This window comes from Gopherus evgoodei, chromosome 4, assembly GCF_007399415.2.
Source record: "Gopherus evgoodei ecotype Sinaloan lineage chromosome 4, rGopEvg1_v1.p, whole genome shotgun sequence".
Classification (NCBI taxonomy): domain Eukaryota; kingdom Metazoa; phylum Chordata; order Testudines; family Testudinidae; genus Gopherus; species Gopherus evgoodei.
Window position 1 is genome coordinate 126,119,852 of NC_044325.1, and position 6,343 is coordinate 126,126,194.

Sequence of the window (6,343 nt, forward strand, 5' to 3'; positions counted from 1 at the left end):
AAGGGGCATCTGTGAAAATGGCTGTGTGGAAGATGGAAGGGATTTGGGGGCCAAGGAGGAGAGGCTTGATGTTCAGTGCCTTGGAGCAGCTGGACTTGGACATGGTGGGTGTTTAGGAAAAGCACATTAACAAGTCTAGGGTAGCTTGATGGGCAGAGGGTGATTGGTGGAAGGGCCCATTTCTCTGGTCCTCCACACCAGGGAAGAATGATGGGGTTGGAGTCTTGTTCTTCACATTCATGATGTGAGTACAGAAGGGGCTGGAACTCCAACCAGGGAGGGCATTACTGGTGGGCTTTGTGCTCTGTGGCACTGGTTACAGCTATATTAGTATGTATGGTCCCCAGTTAAAGTGTGAAAGGAAAGTTCTATGGAGGGAACTGGCTCCCTTCCTCTGGACAGTGTTTGGTGTTGGGGCAGGATTTCAATTGTTGCAGCTGACCTGAGGACTGCTGGTCCTGTTTTCCTGACCATCAGAGGAAAGTCTTCTATGATGAGCATTACCTGCTGCAGGTCTGTAGCGAGGTTGGCTTAGAGGACGTGTTTCTCTGTAGTGGAACAAGTGGGGGGTGGGTGGTAGCCTCCTATTCCTCTGACCCAAGCTAACACCAGCCGCAGAGGGGATACACATTTCTGCAGGGACAGGCCAGGAGTCGCATTGACCGGATTTACGTGAAGGACAGCACATTGAGAGCCCCGTGCAGGGTGGTGCCAATGGACTGTTCGGATCATGCAACTCTCACCGTGTGCTCAATGTGGGCAATTCCCTGACCCACAGCAGAGGATATTGGAAGCTGAACATACAGAGCTTGCAAGATAAAGGAGCAGGATGGCGAGACCTGGTGGTGTTGGCAGAACGGGAAAGCATCAGAGGGTTTCTATGACAACCAGGGGTATTGGTGGGAGTCGGTGAGGGTGGAGCTGGAAGCTTTGTTCTGGTGGTCAGGAAAACAGCACAACATTAAAGAAACTAATGGTGCCAAGTTCTGCAGCATTGCCTGTGGGATTTCCACAAGGCCATCCAGGCTGGGGAGCCAGTCAGCATGTGACTGTACGACTGGATCAAACGACAGCTGGCCGAGTTCCAGGAGATGAGGCTGCAGCTGGCCGATTTGAGTGGGAGCACCGAGTGAAGGGAGGGGCAGCCTCCCCTGACATTTTTGCAGCCTGCAGGGAATGGAGACAAAGCACGGTGATGCGGGGACTCAGGGCAGGACCTGCGGATCTGATAGTGCAGGACCACAGTCACTGGAGGAGGAGAAAGAGTCCTGTGAGAGGAAGCCACTAGTGGGAAGCAATAAGTTCAGAGTGCAAACCAGCCAGCTGAGAGTCAAAGGGGGTCTAGAAAATGGAATAGTAGCAGGCCTCATGGTGTAATGGGTAGCACTCAGGACTTTGAATTTTGGAGTCTGAGTTACGCTGCAGAGGCTATTCACAGGCATGATCCCACTACTGATCGGCACGAGAGTTTTGACTTGCTCCATTTCTGACCTGGGCCGGTTCACCCCTCCTTAGGCAACCTGGATACCCCAAGCTTCCCAGGGATCACCGTATTGATACCGAACTTAGTGTGGACACCCGATCGGCACAGCCCACTACAGCCCAGAATTCCTGAGCTCAAGCGATTCGCTGGCCTCAGCCTCCCTAGGAGCTGGGATGACAGGCACCAGCCACAATGCCCGGCTGACTTTACCTACTACCAGCTCCAGTTTTAACTTCTGCTTGTGAATAATGTGGCCAGACAGGGGCAGCCTGCAACTGGGCTAATGTTCCTGCCCCTGTAGAGTATCTCAGATGTGTGGGCTTCGCTATCCTCCCCAGATAAGATCCTGGATGTTTTGGTGCCCTCTTGCCACTGTTCAGGAGCCCAGGTGTCTGGGTGTCCATATCCGTCCATACAGAGTCCTTATTGCCTGTGCCTCTGTAGAGCAACCTGGGTGTGCGGTTGCCTCTATCCCCCCCATAAAGGATCCTGGCTGTGCGGGTGCCTGTGATATTATCTGATAAAATATGACTATGTAGATCATTGTTGCTACCACTGTTATATAATCACAACAAATATTGTCCAAAGTGTGGCATGTAAGATGTCTATGGAAAGGTTATCATAGAATCATAGACTATCAGGGTTGGAAGGGACCTCAGGAGGTCATCTAGTCCAACCCCCTTCTCAAAGCAGGACCAATAGCAACTAAATCATCCCAGCCAGGGCTTTGTCAAGCTGGGTCTTCAAAATCTCTAAGGATGGAGATTCCACCACCTCCCTAGGGAACCCATTCCAGTGCTTCACCACCCTCCTCGTGAAATAGAGTTTCCTAATATCCAACCCAGACCTCCCCCACTGCAATTTGAGACCATTACTCCTTATTCTGTCATCAGGTACCACTGAGAACAGTCTCAATCCATCCTCTTTGGAACCCCCTTCAGGTAGTTGAAGGCTGCTATCAAATCCCCCCTCAGTCTTCTCTTCTGCAGACTAAATAAGCCCAGTTCTCTCAGCCTCCTCTCGTAAGTCATTTGCCCCAGCCCCCCGATAATTTTCGTTGCCCTCTGCTGGACTCTCTCCAATTTGTCCACATCCCTTCTGTAGCCCAGGGACCAAAACTGGATGCAATACTCCAGATGTGGCCTCACCAGTGCCAAATAGAAGGGAATCATCACTTCTCTCAATCTGCTGACAATGCTCCTACTAATACAGCCCAATATGCCGTTGGCCGTCTTGGCAACAAGGACACACTGCTAACTCATATCCAGCTTCTCATCCACTGTAATCCCCCATGTCCTTTTTTGTACAACTGCTGCTTAGCCAGTAGGTCTCTAGCCTACAGCAGTGCATGGGATTCTTCTGTCCTAAGTGCAGGACTCTGCAATTGTCCTTGTTGAACCTCCTCAGATTTCTTTTGGCCCAATCCTCCAATTTGTCTAGGTCACTCTGGACTCTATCCCTATCCTCCAGCATATCTATCACATCAGTGTCATCTGCGAACTTGCTGAGGGTGCAATTAATCCCATCATCCAGATCACTGGATGTTGAATAAAACCGGCCCCAGGACAGACCCCTGGGGCATTCTGCTTGCTACCAGCTGCCAAATAGACATCAAGCCATTGATCACTACTCATTGAGTCTGACAATCTAGCCAGCTTTCTATCCACCTTATAGTCCATTCATCCAATCCATACTTTTTTAAACTTGCTGGGAAGAATACTGTGGGAGATCATATCAAAAGCTTTGCTAAAGTGAAGATATATCATATCCACTGATTTCCCCATATCCACAAATCCAGTTATCTCCTCATAGAAGGCAGTCAGGTTGGTCAGGCATGACTTGTCCTTGGTGAATCCATGTTGACTGTTCCTGATCATCTTCCTCACCTCCAAGTGCTTGAAAATGGATTGCTTGAGGACCTGCTCCATGATTTTGCCAGGGACTGAAGTGAGGCTAACTGGTCTATAGTTCCCCGGATTGTATTTCTTCCCTTTTCTAAATATGGCCATTATATTTGCCTTTTTCCAATAGTCCAGGACCTCCCCCGATCACCACAAATTTGATGATGTGCGGAATATGATTATGCTACTTGTATGCATGTATCACGTTTGTATCTGAAGTTATGAATATTAACTCTGTACCTGTATTTCAAATGTTTGTTCCTGTGGTAACACCCAGAAGGTATTTAGCCTGCACATCTTGAAGGGATCATTGAAGTTAAATGGCCCATTCAGGAATACTTAACTCACAATGGGCCGTGGAAGATAACCATCCACACCTGATGGGACTTTCATGTGAAGGTTCTATTGAGGGCCTTGTCTACAGTGAGAAGTTTCTGTGTATAAAGCACCTAACCAGCCAATGGATTGTTACACAAAAGAGCTCAGATTTTGACCCTCTAGGACAGGGAGGAAGGGACAAACTTTATCCTGCTAATGGAAGCCACAGGTTAAACATTAAATGCCAAAACCTCAATGACATTGAACCAAAGATGTGACATGACAAAAATATTTGTAAATGTACACGTGATATATTTGATGATAATATTATTGCTGTTAACTTTTGTGACTTTTGTTTCTGATACCAAAAACTATAAAAATGTACAATGTGCATGAGCTTTTGGGAAAACCCTTAAATATGTTGGGAAGTCACTATGTGCTAGACACCATTATGGTTATGCTGTGTCATTACCTGACAACACACTTTATGTTAAAAGACCTTGTGAGACTAATGTTTCACAGCTAGTGCCTGTAACCAGTCTTAAAACGCTGCAGAGCAGAGAAGACATTAGAGACCTAATGGGCAAAACACCCTGTTGCTTTCATGGCTAAATGCCAAGTTCCCTACACTCTGGAGAACAGTAACAGCTACATCAGTGGTCTGCAACGTTTTGAAGATCACTTTTTCAATTTAAGCACAATCCAGGATCTACCTGAAAGACAATGTAGAAATAACAGTAATCACACAAACCAAACACCCTTGCCCCACTCCTGCCCCAGCCCCAGCCCTAGCCCCAGCCCCGCTCACTCGAGGATCCTGAATTGTGGGGGAGGGATGCACCCATGCAACAGGGATCTTGAAAAGGGGAAACACAGACACTAACATAGCTGGGATCCTCTACTGGAGGCTGAAGTTGGAAGTGGGAGAGCATGGAACCAGCTGGGCACTGTGGCTGCTGCCTGTGATCCCAGCTCCCAGGGAGGCTGAGGCTGGCAGATCGCTTGAGCTCAGGAGTTGTGGGCTGCAGTGGGCTGTGCCGATCGGGTGTCTGCACTAAGTTTGGCATCAATATGGTGAAGCTTGGGGTCCCCAAGTTGCCTAAGGAGGGGTGAACTGGCCCCGGTTGGAAATGGAGCCGGTCAAAACTCCTGTGCTGATCAGTAGTGGGATTGTGCCTGTGAATAGCCACTGCAGTGTAGCCTGGGTGAGACACAGTCTCTTTTTATACACACAGCCCCTGCAGAGCCTGCAGAGGGGGATGGGAGCACCCACACGATGGGGATCCTGACTTGGGGGAGGAATGCCTCCCTGCCATACAGATCTTGAAAAGGGGAACAGTGACACCCACACACCACAGAGCCTGAGGGGGGCAGGGGAAGCACACACAGGAGCTAGTTCATGGGATGGGGGACATACCCATATGCTACATTGCACCATTCTTAATGAGAAAAACGGGGACATCCACACAACAGGGATCCTTAACGGGCTGGGGGACACCCACACACGCCACTATTAACCAGGAGGGACAGGGGCACCAGACACCCCCAGTAGTGTGGAGAACACTCACATCCACCGGGGTTCCTCATGGGTAAGGCAGAGGCACCCAAACACCAGGGATTGTAATGGGGCCCAGCGCACCCACACACCAGGGATTGTTAAGGGTTGAAGAGACAGGGACACCCACACACACTGAGATCACATCCTTGAAGGAATCCAAACACCCCACAGAAGGACCTGGTCTGTTCCATGATGGCAGCCCAGCCTGGGTGAGTCAAAGTCTCTTTTTATACTGCCACCCACCAGAGATCCTGACTAGGGGAAGAGAAACACCCACCCACCAGAGATCCTTAATGGTCTAGGATGCACCCACACACCAGACATTCTTATGGGTGGGAGGAATGGAGACAGCCATACACACTGAGATCACTTCCTCCCAGGAGCCTGAGCCAGACAGGGAGACACAGTCCCCCCTTAACATATCTGCCAAACAACCTTCCTCTCACTCCCTCCACACACACTTCTTATTTGAAGGTGAAGGGAGGGAAACCACATGGAGGATTCTTAACTGGGGAACTTGGGCTACCCACTTACCACTAGAGATTCTAAGGGCAGGAGGAACAGGGACTCCCACCTCTGTAGCATGGGGGTGGGTTGCCTGCCAGGATCATCTGGGCATATTTCACCTGGTCAGTTCCCTGCCATTGCCTTGGGGGGTCCTTGTTCGCTGCCTCTGGTACCCAGTTTAGCCTCCTTCCTGAGGGCTGAAAGGCTTTGATCTATCTAAGGTCTTTGGGATCAATATGTGCATTGTCCTGTGTCATACAGGGGTCCGACTACCTGAGCTAATGGCCCCTTTTGCCCTTAAACTCCATGAAAACATTTCCCTGGTTTCTCCTTGCGCCTGTCAGACACCACAGGGAGGGGCCCAAGAGAAGATCCTGGACACAGCGCTCTGGCTCTTACTTTACTTGGTGACGTCAGCGCTTTCCTAGCAAAGCTGCTGCTAAAGCGCTGGATTTGGGGAACTGTTCACTTCGGTTCAGAGATCTGCCTGCGGGGTGTTAACCTGCCAGGAGGAGTGGGAAATGCAACCAGCAGCAGGAGGCGTTGGCTGAGCTCCAGGCTGCCCCCGTGTGGCCA

At 49.9% G+C, this 6,343-nt stretch overlaps 1 protein-coding gene across 1 annotated transcript in view; it reads right to left on the minus strand.

Moving 5' to 3' along the window:
* LOC115650666 (zinc finger protein 501-like) overlaps window positions 1-6,343 on the minus strand; it is a 1,041,190-nt gene that overhangs the window by 680,427 nt on the left and 354,420 nt on the right. The window lies entirely within an intron of this gene.